This window comes from Balearica regulorum, chromosome 14 (assembly GCF_011004875.1).
Source record: "Balearica regulorum gibbericeps isolate bBalReg1 chromosome 14, bBalReg1.pri, whole genome shotgun sequence".
In the NCBI taxonomy this organism is placed as follows: domain Eukaryota; kingdom Metazoa; phylum Chordata; class Aves; order Gruiformes; family Gruidae; genus Balearica; species Balearica regulorum.
In genome coordinates this window covers 3,681,813-3,704,437 of record NC_046197.1, presented here as the reverse complement: position 1 = coordinate 3,704,437, position 22,625 = coordinate 3,681,813, and the positions used below count along the sequence as shown (strand labels likewise).

Here is a 22,625-nt window from a genome sequence, read left to right as displayed (position 1 = left end):
GCAGCTGCAGCTTTATGTACCAAATTTTTATTATACCCAGAAGCTTTCTGCCTGCTAATAAATAATGGTGGTAAATTTTTATATGAAATAAATGTGGTGTCTCATTGCAGCAGAAAGGAAAATAAGTAGTTAGGGGTTTTTTTTCTCCATGCATCTTTAAATTACAGAAATTAAATAGTGTGAAAACGGCATTCATTTTAAAGAGATATGGCCAGGTTAAAAAAATAAAGTTCTTTGACTTATGCCATTAATGATAACTTAGATCATCATTACATAAAAAGTGTTTGGAATCTTGTAAACAGATTTTTTTAATATTTTTTAATACAGTCTGTAAAGAGATGTGAACTATGTTTTCTGTTGTCGTTCCTGAAGTGAGTTCCTGTGAGCACTCTCAGCCTTTGTGGTGCCCCTGAGAGCAGGCAAACAGTCCTGAAGTAATCCGCACAGCCATGGCAGGAGATTTACCTTTATCTGCGTAGCAGGGAAGGAGGTGGAAGGGGCATTAAGGTGGCAGGAACAGTAAGAGTGTGACTTTTTTTTTTTTTTTTTTTTTTTCCCCTCCTCCAAGACCCTACCTGGGTTTTGAAAATGCATCCCTGCACTGGCCCCAGGGCGGTCTTAGAGATGGCTTTGCTCTGATGGGATGTTAAAACTTGCTGATCTTTCTTGCTGATCTGCCAAATAATCTTGGGCACATTGTTGTTAGTAAGTCTCAAAATGAGAGTTGTGGTCCAGCTTCTCGCATTGTTGCTGAACCACTTCTCAATGACAAAAAGCATCATTTGTCTAAATACTAACCCGCCTGTGTTTGCCTGCTTGTCTCCTTGATTTCAAAAACTTGCAAGAACCACAAGAGAGCTACTCTCTAACATGCCATGTTTTGAAATCCGGAATCATTTCACTTGGCTTCAATAAATTTACAGTTGTAGGGGGAGACATTTCTTTTGGCTGAAGAACATCCTTGAGAATTTCAAGCTAAGGCTGCTTTTCTTGAAGAAATTGAGTTAGAGAGGCTCATAATTGGAAAGGGATAGCTATTTAAATAGTCAATATAAATGGAACATAATTAACATTACCTTAATCCCTCTCCCATGGTTCTTAAATCTACACATGGGAACGTCGAATTGAGGATGCATGTCCAAATGTATCTTAATTAAGTCCTAATTAATTTAACTACTTAAACAGTTAATCCTTTCTCACTTAAAATGAAATTTCACACTGTGGAAAGAGTAAAACATTTTGTTTGTCCATTTTATGTCTACCACGCTTCCTGACAACAATGCTGGAATGGTCCATGATCCCATCCAGCAGCAGGACTGGGAAGCCAAGCACTGCTCATGGTGCCTACAGGCGATGAGAGACAGTGGCTGTACCCAAAACCCTGACCTCAGTTCTGCGTGGGTCTGTTGCAGTGCCATGCACGTGCATCTGCAGCTATGGCTGAGGCTGAGTACTCATCTGACAGTGGGCAGGGGTGTTTTATAGGTACAAATAGTTGGAGAGAAAGGGTGGAGGTAGCAGACCTGCCCCTAAGGCCAGGAGAGGCAGTGGCACCCTGTCCCCGTGCCTCCGGGCTGGTACGGCTGCCCCAGGACAGGAGAGTGGGCTCCCACGTGCTGGAGCAGGGCTGGCACCACAGGCCGACTCCAGCTGCACAGCTCCCTTTATGTGTCTTTCTACATGCAAAGCTCTAACTCTCCATTTCTCTATTATTCTGGGATTAGGCCAAAGCTTTATTAAATTTCTTGTACATGATTAAAAGGGGAATTGAAATTACAAGATGAAATGTGAAGCATTCAGAAACGGAAATTTTTCTTCTGTATTCTTCACGTGCTCCAGTTAAAATATTTCAAGCTAAGTAATTCTTTCTCCCTAAAATAAATAGGAGGTAGCACATGCACAGAGAGATCAGGCTTCCCTAGGTGGATCCAGAACTTCCCATCAGCACACAGGTTGTGGGTCTTGGTTTCTTCTTCCCTTTGTCGGTGGTCCCATGGCACCCTGATGTCAGAGCCCAGAGCCAAAGGGCTCATCCGCACAAGCGGCTCTGTATTTGAGATGCTCTTGGGCTAATGCTGGGATGAGCTTACCCGTGATGGCATGTCCGTCTAAAGCTGTTTGTTTTGCCTCTTGCTGTGTTGGAATTTTGCTTGTACAGAAGAGATCAGAGTTGCTCAGCATATATTGATGACATTTCAGACAAAATATCCCAATTTAATCCTGGTCATGTATGGAGTGGGTTTTTAAATGCCTTTTCTAAAAACCTGTTCTTAGCAATGCTGTCCTGTGTTTTTCTCACTCGTTTGTGGACTACTATGACTTCCTTAAAACAGCGTGGAAGAATCAGAATTATGAAACCTAATATATTAAAATGTTTTCATGGCTTCTTTAAAAATCAAGTCACTGGTAAGAGCTGATAAACACACATGTGAGCGGCATTTGCTTTAAGTGACTGGTTTCCAAATCTTGCTCATATTGCCTGTCATTTCCCAGTACTCATGGGCACTATATCTCCTCATCCTGGTTGCACATCTGTGTTGCTAAATGAAAGTAATCAGAGTCAGCATGAAAATTTAATAAGCTGCATTCTGGCATTGGTCATGTTCTCAATTGTGTATTTGTTTTTTTCCCTGCAGAAGTCCTCAGACATTGTCAACCAGAACAGCTCCAGTGTTTACAAGCACTGATGTTTATTAGCCTCAAATCACTCTCTGTTGGTGGTATTCTGAAAACAGACCAGATCTCTGAATTTGCTAGGTTTTTTTGTTTTGGGGTTTGTTTGGGTGTTTTTATTTGGGGGGGGGGATGGGGGGATGGGGGTGTTGATCAAAGCCAGGCCCCAGCCTGGGAAGCCATAAACCTCATGATCTTCCCCTTCCAGTCTGAAAATTAATTCTTTCAGAAGCAGAAAGATCCTTAGATAAATTAGTGGAATTTAAAGCTTTTAACTTTTTATTTAGTTGTAAATAATTATGTATTTTGACTTCACGGTGACTCATTGAGCGTGTAGTTGCTTGCATCCACATCCTAGGCAGGGTGTGTCTTAGAGCGCGGCAGTCCCTATTGCTCTTCTGGGAGAAGCAGAATAAAGATAGAGAATAATGGGAGGAAGTTTTGTGCTTGTCCCATTAACCTTTTGCCACAGGAATAAAGTTTTAAGGGTCCCAGCACCACTAACTGGGCCAAGTTTTGGAAATTACTAAGCTATTGCCTGTTTACTGAAACATTCCTATTGTCTGCTGGGGTTCAGCTCCCTGCATGTTTACTTTGCTGTCTGGTTGGTAACTGCTTGTGGTTTGACTCCTGCATGGGAGTTTAAGGAAGTCTAGCTCAGTTCTGCACCTGCTTTGTTACATTGTTCTGATATATTTGGTATATTGACCATAGCAGAGCAGTCCATCATCATACGTGTGGCAGGCTTTGGTTTTAGCTCCTATTTTATGGGGTTGCTTACTGCTTGGTACCAATGTGTCTGGTCTTTTGTCCTCCCCTCTCCCTGATTTTTATGCTTATCAGTGGGACATAAAAACCTGGGCAGTGGTGCGTATGTAAAAAAGCAAGTACCTGATTTATAGCTGTCTGCGTTCAAAACGTCTGAACGCAACAATTAAAGACGTAGCTGATGAATTTGAATGAATACATAGGGACTTAAAGCAGCTCTCTTTCCGAGTCAGGAAGAGGTATGTAGGCTGTATTTAAAGGGACACTAGTGGCAGAAGGGTGTTTTAGGCACTGTCCGTTTCCGTTAGCGTTCTGAAGACCCACTTCTTGTTCAGCTTTTTGGCAAACCAGAAATTAGGACACTAACATTTTTTATGAACAAGAAGTCTAGGCACTATTGGTTACTTCCATATATTGCTTGAGATCAGATCTTCTTAAATGCTTGAAGCTCTAGGTGCTGCCCTCTAACAACGTATCTGCAGAAATATAATTCATGACCACTGCCAGCTCTGTTCCTAGAGCTGTAACCAAGGTTTAATGCTGTCACCTCACCCACAGTGAGCATTTGAAATGCACACTCTGCATTTCAACAGAAAGCCTTCTTACATGAGCAACTGCATTTTGGTAGTTTCTCATTTCCTATTGAAAAATCTGGATGTGTATTGGAACCATATTATTTGAGCAGTTTTTTCTGTGCAAATAGAGTTTAATTGGTACTAACATTCTGCTTAATTATGCTTCACATTTTGGAGCAATCTGTTCAACTTAAACACCAGTTCTGTGAAATGGAAAGAAGTAATCCTTTTGGGTGATACTGTCTCATTTGGATGTGATCTGTAGCATGCTTATTTAATAGCAGTGTTTCACTCCTCCATTCTGCCTGGACCAAAACAATTTGTAATTTTTCTAGCCTTTGCACAGGTGAATTGCCATAATGTGGTGGTGAGCTGTCCTGTCGGCTATTATAGGAGGAAAATTGCTCCTGTTGGGGATGCTAGCATTGCCTTATAGTTATATGGCAAATTCTGGTTTACACGCCGCTGTTTCCAAACAGGATGACGTGTATGTTAATAAATAAAACAATTTTTTTCTTTTTTTAAATAAATGTGAACAAACCTACATGTCTTCTCAGCTTGGGAAAATAAATATTATTGTTTCTAAAAAAGCCCCCAAAGCTTGATTGTAAAAAACAAAAAAACTGATTTTAAGAAATTGAAACTTAAGGTCAAAGTAGAAATAATGACCAATTTATTTTTTTTAAAGATCTTTAGTGTGAAATTTCTGTTGTGCAGGATTCTAGCGTAGGTGCCTGGCTATGAGCATACATATGTTACAGCTCTGCTGATTCACTGTGTAGTTCCCCAGTAATTAAGTAAAAATTTATGAAACTGGGTAACTTAACAGGGAAAAAGCTTCAAAGAGCTGCTGCACTGCAAATAGACTGAGACAAACTGACCACAAACATGGCACAGGAGGAGATGAACTGTAAACATTTGTGAGAAATGAAATTGGAAAGATTTTTGTAAAATTAAGTTTTCTAAATCACAGTCAAAACTTCCATTTTGTGGAAAATAAAGTTGTTTTATTTATTTTACCATCTGGAACGTCACCTTTGGAAGGGTGACATCTCCTACAAAACCATCGGTTTGGAAGCCACTGTTTGGAAGCTCAGCCCAAGTTGCCCAGGCACCCAAGGGTGCCTCAGACGTAGGAACCTTCTGTCCTTCCTGGCACACTCATGGCCATGGAGTACCCACTGGGCAGCACTGGCTTGCAGCAGCATCTGGCTCTTGGGCGGTGATGGACCCAACTTTGCCTTCCTCGCTTGAAGGCTGCTGCGGCAGCCTTTCATATCTGCGGCTGCATTTAGATACTCCCACTAGCAGCCTGCAGTGATTGAGCACAGGGATGCCTTCGGGAAGGCACAGCGAGGCTGTTGATGAGAAGATAATGCATGCGTGCGCGCACATGTACGTGCACATACTTGTTCTCTAGGGGAAAACTCCCAGTCTGGAATAAATGTCAAGTAATGTTGCAGCTTTGTGATCCCCTGCAATCATGACCTCAAACACCATGTATGTGATTCAGTGTGTCCGTTATAAGGGTTTTATGTAGTTTAAGTTGCGTTTGGCCCTTGCATTATTATGTATTCACCTTCATCTTCCAAATGTCTGTTTTGTTCTCATGTCAGTTCTGCAGCTGGTGCCAAGTGTAGTAATCCCACCAAAAAGGTGCCTCTGAGGAGTAAAACAACTTAGTTTTTAGACTGTAGTTAAAACCTGCCTGAATGCACAAATATAAAATTTTTCCCATAATAACCCAAGGATAACATGTCCTTGAATTAGGCATTGAACTAATTACTATTTCTGATTGCTTGGTTCCCCCACATTATGTATTCATTGATTATTGTTCTTCCAAAAGCCTTTTTCTAACTCAAAGCTAGAGCAAACCAATGTTCATGGAAATCCGTGCAGTAATAAATCAGGGACTTGAAGTGTCTGATTTGCTTTTCAATGAGAAAAAAAAACCATTGGCAGCAATAATTCTTCTCAGAGAGAATAAGTCTATTTGTAATGCATTGTCTGGCTCATCAGAGGTTTTTTGATGAATAACCTGTTCCAAAAAAGAAGGAAAAAATAAGTTCAGTTACTTCATTTATAATTCAGAAGTCTCCTGTGACTATTTCATTTATTAAGTGCCCTCTGAAGAGTTTCTGATATATCTTCTGAATCAAGCATCACAGTTTGATGGCTTGACATTCTTATGGTTTTCCTTTTCCCTTGCTGCTTTGGAATCAAAATTTTCCCTTGGTTCCAGCTCACCTTGCATTTCTCAGGCTAGGGGAACCTGTTTAAGGCCAGTAGCTTGGTGCTGGTTTTTTGAGGAGATTGCTGCCCCCATATCCTTTATTTGCCCTCTCTGCACCTTACCAAAACGTGTGGGAAGCTTCCACAATTTACTTTTTTTTTCCCAAGCAGTAATTACTGATCTAAACTTTAGTAAAAGTGTAGTAATATAAAAGTATAGTAATGTAAAAGTGAGTAGCTGTAGTAGGAATTTTCTGCCAGACTAGTTAGCCACAGATAAGAAATGAGTCTTCTGCAAAACAAGTTTGTCGGAATGTGAGGCTTTGTGTCCCTCGCTGGAGGCTGGAGCTGTCTCTGTTGCTGCCTGTCATGTCTTCAGCTATTAGAATGTTAGGGGAAAGGGACATTTCATTGCAGTTAGCCAGACAGTAATTTTTCAGGAATGAGGATTTGCATGAACATTTTGCCATTTTCTGTTATCTCTCTCCAGGACCAATTAAAAAAAAAAAAAAAAGTAAATTAGAAATTATGATCTTCAACAGCAGATTTCTTCCTGTACCCAGGTGTAAGTGTGGGTATCTCAGTAACCTCAGCTCTGTCCCAGGCTCCCTGTGTGACTCTGAGCAAATCTCCTGGCAGAGGGGCAGCTGTAAACACATGCTCATCAGCCAGTGCTATCCAGACATGCCATAGCCTTGGCACGCAGGAAAAGCTCCCCTGCTCTGCTGTGGGCACTCGTTCTTGACAGCTAAAATGGAAAGAATGTTCTTTATGCTTAGTTTCCTGATGACAAGCTTTTGGTGTAGGAATTGTCAAAATTATGTATTTGTGCAGTGGTGGGACCCTGACTTCAGGATCACTGATAGAACTGATAGAGGCCAAGATTAAGTCAAGCTGCAGAAGGGGAATTATCCCCTGTGAATGTCACTGGGTGGTATAAAGGTCTCAGCCATGAACGTTGTTCCCTGTGATGATGCTCAGTGCTATCCAGAATACATTTTATTCTAACAGATAAGCTTGTTGTATTACATTTGTGCATATTAAGAAAGTACAGAGGCTTAACGCTTACTAAAGAGCTGTGCATGGCTTGGGTACAAAAACACCAGCTCTGGATTGGGAAATTGAGCTCAGATTGCTGGAGACCAGGCTAGGGCTTTCAGGAGTATCACTCTACATTCATCTTGTTGTTCTTGTCTTTCCTGGGTTAGATGAATTTTTTGGACTGACTCAAGACAGCCATTCATGTGTGTCACCTTTTCCAAGAAGAAAATCCTACAAAGTGTGAATAGATTGACAGAAATGAGGAACACTGATTAGGTGAGAATAATGCTGAAAGGCATTCCCAGGGCACACTGTGCTAGACTGTGAAGTGCCAAAAACTGGAGCTTTCTGGAACGCTGATTTTTTTTGCTCTGCAGCCAGGATGGTACTTGGCTTTAGTTCTGCTGCTAGTTTGCACAGCAAAGGATTCTTTCTAGCTGGAGTTCAACACCTGCTCCAGAACTAGAGAGTGCCTGATATTGCAGCACAGAATCTGTAATGTGAGCTCTCTTACAGAGCCCAAGCAGGCGTAGTCAAAGCATTAACGTGCTTTCATCATGAATGCCTATCTCCTTTTTGGAAATCACCCTGGGTTGCTCAGCTTGCTCTATGAAATATTCAGGACAAGTTGGTGATGTTGCCTTTGGAAAGAAGATTAGCGACCATGTTATAAGTTGGTTCATAGCTGTTCGCTGTGGCTCACTGTGCTTCTCTCAGGCCGATGCTGATAAGGTAGACTTTCTGCTAGCTTGTTTTTCCCTCTATTTTACTAGCCCTGAGTCTAGCTCTTTTCTGTGGTTACTATTTTCTGCATGGCTGATTCATGGCTCTTGTAAAGCCTTTTGATGGAGCATGGCATGAAAGGTGTCTACTTCCCTGCTTGGGAAGCCACATGCCTGCTCGGCTGGACAAGGCAATAGATGTATAGATGTGTTCATACAACACCAGCCATATTAAACCTGGTTTGTTATACTAGTACTAGAGTCAAAGGGAAGCTCAGCAGCACGTATTGCTAGTAGCTCTGGGAATATGACAAAAGAACCTGCTGCACCTCCTTCAGATGAGTCACTGGGTTTTTTAATGTTTGTTTAATCAAATGCATGCTTGCAATTAGTTCTTCCTGTTGGTCATCTTTCGGTCTCGTCACCGTTACTCTTGACTGCATTCCTTAGATTGATCTTTGAAGTACTTGGAGTGGTTTAGAAGCAAATACTGTGCTTTAAGCACTGTCTAAATACCAACCTAGGAAAAATTCAAGTCGGGAGAGTCCTCGCTGTAACTGGAGTGGAGCTTTGTCTTATGCAGCAGCACAGAACCAAAGTACAACATCAGACCCATTTGTAACAAGGGAGATGCATTAACTGAGTGCTAATAAAGTTGAGGGGACCTGCGTGGAGCGCTGGGAAAGCGTGTCTGGATGTATAAGCATTATTATTGCCATTTTACTGATGGGGCTTTACAAATTGCCTTTACTCCTTCCTGTTCTGCTGGAGAGCTACTGAGGCATAATTCATTTCTATAGCAGGGCTGGAAATAGATTCATAAGTAGTTGAATGCTGTGAAACAGCTCTGCCTGGTTGTAATGCATTATTGTAAGCAAATAACACTGCTGATGCTATTGATGATCGTGACTAGGTTGAAAGAAGCTGTCAGTGCTATCAAGCAAGATAGCTTTTAGGTTGTGTTGCAGTTTGTGTTAGACATTCCTCTTTTCAAATACCCAGGCTCTGCAGTCCAAGACCTGCTAAGGGTGGAAGAACTGATTTGCATAAACCGTTTTGTGTTTCCAGCAAAACACTGCAAGTTCTGCAGAACTCCTCTTTCAGAGGAACAGTGTATTCTAATGTTTGTGTCTTTGATTCCCCTAAAGGCCAATGAGTTAATGTGAATTCTGCTGCAAGGCCATTAATGCGATGGGAGGATTTTCTTGCTGGGCTTGAGGTTTCAAAGGCATCTGAGAGAGAACAGAGTTGGGGTTTAGGGTTGTTTTGGTTTTTTTGCGGGGAGGAAGCATCATCATCTGTCCCTTTGCAATCCTACTGTTTAATTGTAGCCATGACTTATTAAGTGCCAGTGAGTGTTTGAGAGGGATTGATTGTGAGTGCTTGTCCTTGGATTAACTCTTCAGACAGGCTTTTTCAGGGTCTCTGTGGATATAAAATTGTGTTTGAGACAGGAATTCAAAATCTCCTCTTCCATGAAGTTCATTACTGATGACTGGGAAAAAATTGTACAAACTGAAGCCTGGATTGCTGTCAGGGCAGCTAAAGAATTTCTGGAAAACAGCAGAAACCATTACAAAACCCACAAGCAAGGTTGGTGGTAGTTTGGACGCAGCTCTAGGCAGTGCCTTCGCTGTAACTCCAGCCCAGACCTGAGCTCCTGAGGTTGAGCACAACGTCGATGATTTGCAGCACTGAAAACTGTTTTCCCAAAGTGTCGTTGTGTGTGTGCTGCTCTGCGCGTGGTGTCTGTGCCCTGTGGCGCACCTCAGCTCTGCCACCCACCGGAAAAGGTATTCAAGGCAATGTTCCAGAGTTTTACTGTGGGAGTGAGCACATCTCTTAACTCGTTACACACTGCCTAGGGCTGTGTCCAGACTGTCACCAGCCTAAGAGACTACAAGCTATAAACCCATCTGTTGAACTAAAATTGTATGTACTTGGGGCAGATAGCCTTTAATACCCCAACAAAACACACGAAATAGAATTCCTCTTAGAAGGTGACTGTATGTCAGCCTGAGCTGTCTTTTGTGCAGAGATGTTTGAAGTTGAATTGCAGAAATGATGTTGAATGTATTCACAATTTCATATTAACAGAGTAAAATGGGAAGTGTTGCCAGGTTCCATGGCCTGTAAAATGTATGTATTGCAGGAAATACATTTGTTTAGCAAACCATACAAAAATTTTTCAACTATATAAAAAGTTAGTATGTAAATATTTTTCATTTTTTATTTCCTTTCAGTTGGGAATTGGTGTTACCAAACAGCATTTCAATATCTTGTTTCAACGCGAAGTGATGTACTATGGTTCTTATAAAGCACAAAAATAATCAAGAGTATGCTTCGCACTTTCCAGTGTGAGTAGTGTAACGTGCAGCTTTATTTGTGACATAAATTGCTGTGTTATGACAATGTAGGGAAACGTGACTTTTTAAACCATTACCAGGAGTAATGCTGAGAAATGGTATGTGCTCGTACTGTACTACTCATGAGATCACACAAAAGTAAGATTGGAAGCGTACAAAAAAAAGGCTGTTCATCCTGAGAGGTTCTTTATACAAATCAGGAGGAGGGGTGGGGCCGAGGTGTCTGGTTTAAGCAGGGGACTGTGTCCTGCCTGATGTTACCAGCAAGTGGTATGTTCAGCAGACATGAAGGTAGTGCTGCTCAGGTCTGGAGAGAGAGAAGAGGTTCCTCTCTCTGAGGTGTAGGAGCTGGAGCAGCCCTGCCTGGGAGCATGCAGCAAGAGGATCCTTTACTGCTTCCAGTGCTGCAGCAGGTATGCAGCTTGGCCCCCACTGCCGCTAGGCAGGTACTGAGATCTTGTCTCAAGAAGCAGCAGATCACATAATTTGAGGAAGTTTTTCAACTGACCTAACTAGTGTATGCCAAGGGCAAAGAAGCTCCTGTTGTAGGCTTTTATTTGCCTTCATAACAGATGTGACACAATTGCAGGACAGTAGTTTTTCCACTGACTCTATTATGTTTATGAAACCAATGTATTTCTCCCTGAGGGCAGGGAGGTTGTGTTGGGGCTGCTGTAACTGAGAAAACAACGGAGCTGGCTGAAAACAATCCTGGAGCCAAGGACCCATCCCCTCAATATGTCTGGCAGTGAGGGGGTTGTGCATAAGTCATTTTGTATCTATTGAGTTCCTTTAAATTCATTCTATTAAACAATTAGTGTGGTTTAGCATGTAAAAAACCCTGCCTTCTGATTTTGAAAGCCTTCTTGATAAACAAGAGACCTAGGCAAATGTACCTCCAGCCAGCTCAATGTCCCATCACACCATACAGCACGCTAGTACTCTGGTTTCCTGAAAGTAAGACAAAAAGGAACCTTGCACCAGAACTCTGCTCTACAACAGGATTGGGTTTTGCTTTGAAATAAATACTGTCTGCCATGTGTGTTTTCTCAGGTAATAGGAACGAAGTCAAACACTAATGTTGGGGTGTGTAATGGCTTCCCGGCCAGCACAATCAGAAAAATCCATTGTTGTTCAGATAGTTTCTGAACTCTCAGAGGGTTGGGCATGGGCACCAATAAAAATTGTTGCCATGCAGATGTTGCAGGGGAAATTTCACCATCTTATTAGCATGTCACTGCTGAAATGGCATTATGTGGCTGCAAATTCAGTCTTTTTCTCCATTTTTCTATCTCTTCTTCCTGCATCTTATTTTGGTACCTGCAAGGTTTGTGTTTGGTTTTCCTTCATCTTTCTTTAGGCTACAAAGGAAAAAAAATACATTTTAAGTCAAATTACATTGAAAAATGCAGCTGGATTTATTTGGGTTCCCTACTAGAGTTCTGTTGCAGCTCGCCCTGGTCAGGCACAGTCGGGCAGCCCCATTGCACACACACAACCCTGATGGTTTGGTTATGGCATTACCTGCTGTTTGTAAACAAACAACTAGCATGTTAGAAATAATCCTCAGAAAGTATGAAAGCTTCTGCCAATTTCTTTTCCTTTTCACTGATCTGTAGTCGCTCAGAAGTTGCTCGAATTTGCTGCCTAGAGACTAATCCATAACCTGAGGGGTCTAGGGAAAAAATAAATAGAAAAAAAAATCATGAGACTTGTCTTGGAAGAGATGACAAATAGTCAAGTCCTCAGTAACTGCTTCTGCATATTTTAGGAAGAGGTTTTATAAGTGGTGGTAGCAACATCATAGTTTCTCCTATTTGTACTATTCAATATGCTAAGTAGACATAAGCATATGAATTTGAGATGATGATTAAGAATTTTTCTGTTGAGCTTATTGAGAAGTGCCATTGTTCAAAAAAGAACAATTCAGTGTAAAAAAAAAAAATACAGACTGTGAACCAAAACTTAATTCTAATTTTAATAATCTGGAAGGAAATTAATTTTTCAGTTGAACCATTGAAAGCTGGCTCTGTGAAGTTTTTCATACAATGGAGAAAAATGTATTGTTACAAGAAGCTTTTTTCTATTTCTCTTTTTTTTAAGGGCTTTTTTCCTATCTCTGTAAAGAGGAAGAGAAAACATTGTTTATATCCAGAAGGTATTATCTGCAGTCTGAAGTTTTGATAACCCACAAGGTTACCCAATACAGAAAAAATAGATCATCTTTCTCTTTTTTTTTGCAGCACATCTATTGTCTTCCTGTTATCTGTTAATCATCTCCAATGCATCTTCATGTTTTTAAGCTCAAAATTTACAGTGGGATCTCTCCATGTACTCTAGGTCTTCTTATTCATTGATTCCACCCTTACTAAATCAGGACACTATTTTCATGCTTTCTCTAATGCCTACATTTACATTTCTTTGTTCTCATCAGTGGAAATTAGTTTGCGGCTCCTGTTAACACAAAAATTTAGACCTATGCTTATTAGACCTGAAGTGGGAGATTTTTTTATTTCCTGTCCTCAGGATACCCCACAAAGTGGGATTTCCCTGGCAGTGGGTGATTTCATGGCTAATGGTTCAACACCTTCAGCAGACATTCAGAGCCTCTTTAAGCAACCTGCTCATTTTCTTTATTTATTGCAAACCTTTCTTGGTGAATCAAGAAAGTCGAAAAGTCTTGTGATTACAGTGCCTATGGTACAGCAGAGTTTATGAAATTTTACTAATTGTTTTTATATGCTCTTGGTTAAGGTCCTAGTTTGTACTGCTATAGTATGTGTTGTGGTCTGTGTATACGATTTAAATCCATGGTTTGTTGTAGGCTCTTTGATCTTGAAACCAGCTTCTCTTGGAAGTATTGTTGAAGTTTCAGTTCTAAAGGGAAAAGTGTGGAGGTATCTGTACTCACTGATCTATGAATGATATCCCTGTGTGAGTAGTCACTCATTCAAGATTCAGTTCTGTTATTGATCATCTCACGTGATTGTCCTCAGTATCACCATCCCTCTTCTACTGCAGCAAACTGAAGCATCTGCTGTGGTTTTCTTGTGTTGGTCTTGGTTTTTCCTTGCATTGTTCCTTTCTCAGGTTGAGAACAGCTGAGCCAGAGTTAGCGAGGCCAGTCACCCGAACTCAACAGTACTATCTGACCAGGCATCTTCTTAGCACATAGGTCATGCTGTTGGGAAGCCATGTTCTGGTATTTACTTCTGCCACTTTTATCTGCAGATATGTTAGTAAATTCTCCAGTGGGGAGTAAATTCTCTCTATTTCTGCATCAGTTTAACATCCTGTCCCAAACATTCATCAAGAGCAAGCTAAATTTCTAAGAGTAAAAGCTCAGAGTGAGAGTAGTGAAGGGAGGTTCTGTCCCTCCAACAGCTTAATGCTGTTGCTATTTGTACAAGTCACGTTCTCTAACACGCCAGAAGGAAAATGTGTGCTCACTTCTGAACTTTTTTCTATTTAAGGGAAAAGTATTGAGCATGAGCTTTATTTTTAAATGGTTTTAAAGAATTAATAGTGGAATTTCTAAGCCTTAAGATTTCAGGTACAGGCTCTGAGAGTTGGTCACAGCTTGCTCAGGGACACCAGGGGGGTTTGCAGAGATGGACTGCTGCAAGATTTAGCTGGAGGGCAAGGTCTCTCGGCTCTGTCTACCCTTAGAAAAACAATGACTGGTGCAGTATGTGCAGTATGAGCTTAGACAGTCTTCATACACTGCTTTTCCTGTAACTCCCTCTACAGAGAAACACACAGCAGCGAGAACTGCTGAGTTTTGGTGCCTACCTGGTCCTAGTGTCTATTGGGGGCATATAGATGTGGGCCAGAATGCAGTGGCTGATCTGTGTGAGAGGAAAGCAGGTGGGCTCACTGGTGCTTCCTGGGCAGCACCAGCAGGAGGTGAGATAGTGTAGAGCAAATGGAGTGGCGAGAGGGCATTTGGGAAGGTTTGGGCAGCTGGAAGCACATACTACATGGAAATGAAGGAAATAGGTGATGCTAGACAGACTGAGGGCAGGAGCTGCTTGGGCTGGAGGTAGAGCCAGGGAGCTGCAGGTAGTAATATTCTGACTAAAACTCGTGTGCCTTTGGCAAGATCATATTGTGTACCCACCTCTCCAGTAAAAACAAACTGATGCTATGAGAAGCCATATACGTATCTTTAAAAGAATATTTTATTTTTTTTACTTTTAACCTAATTTGCTAATTAAATTTTCTCCCAAGGGATGTGAGAATAGTGCAAAATGACCACATTGCAAGTGAAGTGACTGCAAAAAGCACCAGTTAGTCTTCCAGACCACCTGAGACTTCTTTACCCTTACTAATCACTTTTTTATTTCTACAGCTGTCAAAGAGCTAAACTGCGGAGAGGAAGCAAGGCGGCTGTGGGCCCCTCTTGTTGCTCCTCAGCGGACTTCAAAAAATTGCATGCAGAGTCCTCCTTATCCCTTATCAGAGTTGCTAGGATGACTGCTACATTGCTGTCTTGCTGCATGCATGGGTGCTTGCATGGGTGCATGACTGCATGCGTGCTTCCCTTCACATTCTGCCCCAAGTTTTATGTTCATACAGGGGACAGCGAGCTCTGACTTCATTTCCTGCAAAGGGAAAGAGGCAATTCAGAAAAAAAACATGTAAAATACACCTGGAAACAATCTTACACTCACGGGGAAAGGGGACCCCATGGCACTTGCAGAACCTATCCAATGTCATTTTAAAATTAACAAAAGACAAAGTTGTGTATGGTTGTCACTTTCTTTTTGTTAAATTTTTTTCTTACTTTTTCCTAGACCCCGCCAGATGGTTTTACGTGTATCAGAGAGGTAAAATTTAAACCAGTTTGACTCTATTGGTCATATAATTTTTGTAGCAAAAGTTTTCTTAAGCCAGGAAAAAAGGTTCCCCCTGGCTGAGTTTTTTCACGATAGCAGCAAACAAAATTACAGCTAATTGAAAATTACCGAGTTCCTAGGTAAGGCTGCAGCCTGGGGAGCATCCAAGTCCCATCTGATGAAGGTTGAACTTCCACTCAACCTCCAGGTCCTTCTGTTTGTGCAGTGCTCTATCACATGACATGCCAGGTCAAGCATTTAGCAGTTCAGGTACTCTCCGCGTGAAGTTTTTAGATGGTATCTGTGGGAATTTTGCAAAAATCATCAGTGAAGAAATCTTCGAACTCTTGTGAGGTTTATTTGCAAATTCACCTTTGAACAGCTGTTTGGAGGAAAGCACTTGTCCCAAAAGCACATTTCTGCAGCATCCCTATGGAAATGCAGAGAAGCACCCAGCAATCGTTCAGTGGATTTCCACCCATTTCAACAAGTTGTTTCCCTTACAAATATTGCTACAGACAGGTGGGAATGTGCAAGGAAAATAGAAAAGAAAATGCTGTCCCAAGTAAGGTCCAGTGCACTGGAAGGACACCCTGCTGTCTGCCTACCCTGGGAATGGCCAAAGCAATGCCATTTCTAATGACGAATAGAATTAGTAAGTGTCTGCAGAAACATTTAAAGTCAAATTTGACATTGTGTAGTTCATGTTTAAATAATTACCTGATGTTAGTTGTGAGCCAGAAAGACATTTTGGAGGTACTTGTGGCCTCAGACTATTCCTGCACCTCCTTTTTCAGAGTATAGCCTTGTTCTAGTTTCCTTATGTACAACTGTGAAACTGTTTAAAGGAGTATAGAAGCAGAGGAAGGTATTTATATGTGACATTTTGCATATATCATTGCAAGAATTAGCCAAGAAATACTAAAATTCTATTTTATTTTTTTAATCTCAGAATTTTATTCAGTGTTAGGTTTTCATGTCGTTTTTTTCTGCAGGTAGTGGTGTTCCAGGTTCAGTCAGGCAGAACACCCTTGTTAAGCCTGAACTGTTCTGTAATGAATTTGATGTTGCAGATTTAGTGGTGAAAATGGAGCTGAAAGAGTCGAAGGATCATTTCAGGAAAAGAGAGCGGATAAGGAGACATCAATTCCTTTTTGTTTTATTGGCTGGAGAGTCCCTTTGGTTTGGAAATAGACTTCTCCAGCCAGGCAATTATATTAATAATAATATCAATAATAATTTATTAATAAGAAACTCTTCAAGTTCAATTAAATGTGTTTAATATTTGATACTTCAGTAGGTATCTTAGTGCCATTTTTTAATTGATGTTTGCCATGAGCAGATTTTTAATTAACCCTTTTTTAGGCTTTATATATGTGCAGATACATGTTTTTAAGTTCTGAGCTGTCATGCTGGGAACATCACCAGGAACAAGCCCACAGGATTCTCATTATCTGCTGTGTTAGTCTTGTCGATTTGTATTTGCCAAATGGTATCGCTTAAAGGCTAACACTTAGATTTTTGTCTTGGTGGAAGCACCTTGAAACTGCACAGGAAGATTTTGACTGTTACAGATAGTGGAGCTGTACTTGGTAGCTGCCTTTGTCCCACAGATCTGGAACCACAGACCTGGAAGGACTTCACAAGAGCAGCATTTCCTACAGCTCCGCTTACACCAGTGGGAGGGACGCTGAAGCCAATGTGCGGGGTCTGCGTCCATAATACAGCTCTTGCCCGACTCCCATAACTTTCTGCTGTAATGAGCATTTATAGACTCAGACCTTTAGTTATTTCTCTTCATGAAATTTTTAAATATTTGCAATTGGTTTCCCATGGGCAGTGTCTATTTCCAATGAGATCTGGCCAAGCAAGTGTTCTGTCTGGAGATTAATTTTAAAGATGTCATGGATAAAGTAGAGTTAATTTTTTCTTCAGGTCCTTGCTCCTAAAACATAGCTAATGTTTTTTTAATAAAAATAAGATGCAGTCTAATAATTCTTGCACGTAATTTAATCTTCTTCTGCTATATTTGTAAAATTACCCATTTCATCTAATACTTGTCAGTTTTACAATTAACACTGGGCACATTAGCTGTATTTTACATCTCGATTTTTTTTCTTTAACAAAAAGTGAATTTATTATAAGCAACATGTTTTCAAAATCCTCCCATTAGCCATGGAGCCTGGTGTTACAGTTTCACCTTGCAGCCTTTGGAAACAGGGGACAGGGTTATTTGCATTTTTATTAAATCATCATTTACACCTTCGCTTTAAACTGTGTTTTAAGCCTTGGGTTGTCCTTGGCCAGCCCTAATGATACAATGAGGCATCACTATAGCTCATTTGCCAGGCACATAGGTTGGAGGGCTGGAAACACTGCAGTGTTTTAGGTGGCCGCTGTAGGAAAGGTGTTTGATGTTTCTTGTGTTTCACAAGGGAGCTTGGCCCAGCGAAATCAACCCGGTGCTTTTGTGCAAGATGTTGCTTGTATAGAGGTAGCTGCCAGCAAGAGGAAGGACGGACAGGTTAATAAATTTGAGCCTGATGGCTGTTCAACACCACAGCCAAGAAAGCAGCTGGTAAATAACACACCATTGTTTCCTATTTTATACTATACAAATACAGTTGTCTGTGACCAACTTAATGTGTTCCACTTGTGTAGAAAGGATTGTTGGATCTGAAGAATATTGATTAGGTGGTTTTGTATGGAAATAGGTTGCTACAGTGAATTCTAGAAGATGTGCTGTCAACAGAGGATTTTAAGACTTGACTTCTGTGCTGACTGTGGCACATCATCAGGCTTCTGCTGCCAGTGCTGGCACGTTACTGGCTGGGTCTGTAACCGGCCTTACGTGTTTAGGAACAGGTTTTGGGCAGTGCTTTAATTTGTGTAGCTGTTCTGGATGTGCATTACGTTACCTGTATATTTTTAAGATAAATTGACGATGAAACAGTGTTTTCCATGATATGGCAGATAAATGTGCCTGTGTCCAATGAAACGGAAAGATCTGGAAAAGTGAAATATCGGAGCAGGTTGTTTTCCTTCAGAATCAATAGATTTCTTGTCTCTACCATGAGTAAAGGAAGGACTGAGTCCCTCTGCCTGGTTCTGTGATGGAGTGAAGTACTCAACTGTGGTTTTCCTCAACGATAAAGCAATTTTGTCTGTAGGCATGTAGATGTACAAGGCAGCTTTTACATGAATAGGTTTAAATTACTCCAGTTTTTCACTTGGAGAAATGCAAATTCTGTTCAGCACAGTTTACAGCAGTCAACCACAGGGCCATTTGCAAGCAATCTTAAGTATGGAAATCTTCAAATTGTAAAGATAACAAAAGGTAAAATTAGAACATTATGAAAGGATGTATAAACCAAGCCTCGTTAAGTAATTTCCAAAGTATATTCAGTTAAAATATTGATCTACTCTAATGAAAATTCATTCTCTGCTATTGAGCAAGCAGTAGAGAAATGAAATACAGTATCTTTCATTAGCAACAGTCCATAAAATATGCATGTGCATGCAAGTATGTCAGGATTATTTTTCTTTGTAAAGTGAAGCCACTATTTATTTTGTCTGATGTACAAAATGTGCCTATCCTATGGGTTAAGCAAATAGAGATGATGTTTTGCACGAACATGCAAAATTAAGTAATTATAACCTGGACCTGTTTTGGAATATTACCACAGGTGCTTCTACCTGACACAGACTTCATACTCTTCTATTAAAGCAGCCGTAAAAATAAGGCCAGAGGCAAATTTTAAATCAGAAAGTGCTACCTCCCATTCCCCCAGTTTTAAACACATTGCAAGAAAAACAGCTAAGCAGATGCACAAGCATGTTCTGCACCAGCTAAACAGTGCATGTGATCTTCAGCCTAGGACACAAATTGCTGCAGCCGTCTGGCATGGAAGGGATTAATCCAGGAATGTTTTCAACAAGTGCTGGAGCTTAAAAAAAAAAAAAAATAAAATTATAATTTATCAGTACCTGCAAGCAGAAAAAACCTCCAGTTTTAGTTATTGAGTCCACCTAACTGGTAAGCACAGATAACCCAACAACAACAACAACAAAAAATCGTGCTTTGAGATCCATGACAATAAATTTGGACCTATTTGCTAAGGTTCAGTTCTCACTAACCAGCTGTATGGTACCCAGACCCTGAGGCAAGTCTCTCCACTGAGTAGGGCAGGGCTTAGTTCCTTCAAAAGGGGTGCTGTAAGCAACAGCTGTATCTCATCTCTGCTGCGGCTGGTCACACATGTCACCTGAGCTGGGGAGGTGACTACATGCTGCAATCAGTCCCTAGGTCTGTTCGTGCACTCGCAGATTGAAGGACAAGGAAATGAACTTTAAACCAATGGCGTGCCTGTTTCCCCGCTTATATCTCTCAGGGTGTTCAGTAAGCTCTAAATAAGGCAAAACTGAGGAAGAACATGACATTAGGCAAAAGATCTTAACATCATGCTTTCCTAATAAAACTTGTGTATCTATGTATATACACACACTTTTGCTTGCACTTGCCACCATAAAGTGAGTTTCAGTTTAATAAAATTACAGTGTTTATAAATGCAGGGCTCATATTTCATACAGTGACATCCCTGAAAAGCTGGGAGGGACTGAGCCAGTGTGATAATGAAAATGTAAGTAAGAGGAAATACAATACACGTGATAAAAGGCAAGGGCAGATGAGGAAGTGACAATCTTCTTTTTTGCCACTGAGGTTACTGTGGTTAATTTATAGGGTGTCGAAGAATGGAAGAAAATGGCTTAAAAGAGCTGACTTAAGAGAAAACACTGAAAGGAAACAAATAATGACCAAAAAAAAAAAAAAAAATCTTTGTGAGGCTGGAGACTATTGAGTTGGAAACAATCAATTTGCACAGAAGCTCAGTTTGTATCCTTAGGTCTCCAGCTACAGGTCCTCCCCAGCTCCGAGGGCTGTGCTGCACCCACTGCAGACCTTCGCCAGGAAGGGAGGACGGGTGAACAGGGGTGTTGCTGAAGGGAAATCTTTGCATATGGGATGACAACTGAGAAAACTTTAAATGGAAATACCTGATGAACACAAGGGAGGGAATGTTTGATCTGTGAGGCTTATTAATGTGAAGTAGTTAATACTAAAATAATTTTTATATTTTAAAACAGGTATTATCATGAAACACGATGGAAAATAGCTCATTGTTGGCAGGTGACAGACAAAATGACCTGATAAGTCTTTCTTGTATGTATTTTCTGCAGTGAGGCTCCAAGGAATGCCCAGGACTGCTCTGGTGCACTGGGGCATGTTCCTCTGCCTGAACAATTTGTACCATTTTTGCAGTATGTTTACTGGAAAATTGTTGGTCTGGTGTCATTTTGAGTGCCCCCTTGGCCAGATCTAAAGCTTTACATGTTTTTTTGCTAAGTTTCAAAATATTTCCCTTGGGAAGGGAAGAGGAAGCACATGAAAGGATTAACCCACAGGGAACCATCAGATCTTCTTCAGAGGCAGAGATTAATACTGGTTCTGGAATAGAGAACGGAAGGGAAAAATACAGTGTCCCTTTGAAAGGGATGAATTTTTCATAATTCCCTTTCTGCAGTTTGTTATAAAGAAAAGAGCCACATTTATCAGCATGGGAAATAGAATCAAATCTACAATAATCTGGCTTATTTTTAACATAGAAATATCTGCCCTGTGGGACCAAAATGCATGAACTGATTGTTGGAAAAAGCTATTCTTGCAGGACAAGCTGAAGAAGATGAATTGCACTCTTTTGAAATAATGATTCACCGAATGAGGCTAGTATTGTCAAGAGACAATATATCATTATTAAATTACAGTGTTCACCAAGTAATATTTTATTAAAAAATATTTCGAAATAGTAATTCCAAAACCCTAATTTTGGGTCTGCTCATATAAAGGACATCTGCATAAGCCAAAGAACTTGAGTTTTGAGCTGTAATTCTGTGGATTTTGTTTAAAGCTATCATGGAGCTACAGACCAGGTTTTCCATAAGCAAGATCTTTTTCTTTAATGACTTGGTTTTTTGAATGCTAACACAAATTCCAGTAAGTGTTTTGGAAAACTGGTTACTTAAGAAGTATATGGCAAATAAAATACCCGCCAAAAAAATTAGTCATATCAAAATGTTTCTGCAAAGAGTGTGGCATTTCTGAGCTGGATCTTTCCTGCCTCTGTAGAAACCATGGGGACAGCCACATTGTAGGAACGTAAATAAAACCAAGCATGAGAGTAATCCAACAGGCTGGCTTCCCTCATTAGCCTCACCGCTTATGTGAGGTTGCATAGATTATTTTTTTTTTTCCACTCTGTTGAATTATATTATAGGATATAAAGACTAGATGGCCAGTATTTTACACTTACATTTTACGTTGAAGTTCTAAGTAACTTTAGACTGACTCAGTCAATAGGAAATGTCGGTGAAAAGCTGGGCATGTTGAACTGGTTACAGAGCAGAGAAAGGCTCAGAGCCTGACTTGCTTATATACTCCATAGCACAAAATGCATGGCTTCCTATGGAGAAACGAAATAACTGTCAAGGTCATGTGTAAACCGCTTATTGCAGTAGGAGGGTAGCAGGGAAATGCAGGGCAAGGAGTCTGAGGTTACGTGCATTTTATGAAGTGTTTTAAGTAACTTACAGTTAACCAAAGGCAAACAAAAGGTATTCTCTATACAATGTATAGATTAGTGATGAGTGTCCCTAACCTGGAGGGTTCTTCCCCACTTTTTTATCCCTCTACATCGCCTTCTGTATTCCTTCATTTTCAGGCATGTCTTCTCTTTCAAAGAAAATGGCTTTTTCCCCCTTATTTCACATTAGCTGTTCTTTTTCCTTTTCCATCTCCTTTCTTCTAACAGGAACTATAATTTCTAGACTTTTTGTTTTCCCTTTCTGTGGAGAAGGTGTCTCCCTCAGGCCTCTTCTGGCCACTTGCCAGTGATCAGTAATTTTTTTCTGTATCATAAATGGTTATGATACTATCCTCCTGTCCCGTGCTATTACAGTCTCTTACCTTTATTCCCTTGCTATGCAAGGGAACTTGAGCATGGTATTTAGGTATGTATTTTCACTGCTGAAACCCCACAATTGCTGATTGAAACTCCAGACAGAGGATTAGAAGAATGGTTTGTCCTGAATTCACCAATATTTCAAACTGATTTCTTAATATTGAAACAATGAATCTATGTTAATTAACCAGTATCATTCACTTATGTGTGTCCTCCCTTAATAACCTTCGTATATATGTACAGAACTAATTTTTTTCTGAAAAATTAGCTTTATTCTGGTCTGTACTTTCACTGAACCAGTCTGCTCTGAATTCATGCTTTTCCTCTATTCAGAGTGACTCCATTTCCTTGCACATTTCTGGTGAAATCCTTGTCTTTCAGCAGGAGTTACTAT

The 22,625-nt window shown here is 40.5% G+C and overlaps 1 protein-coding gene across 7 annotated transcripts in view; it reads left to right on the top strand.

Annotated features, from left to right (window-relative positions):
• KCNIP1 (potassium voltage-gated channel interacting protein 1) overlaps window positions 1–22,625 on the top strand; it is a 443,945-nt gene that overhangs the window by 396,688 nt on the left and 24,632 nt on the right. The gene's annotated exons all lie outside the window — the stretch shown is intronic.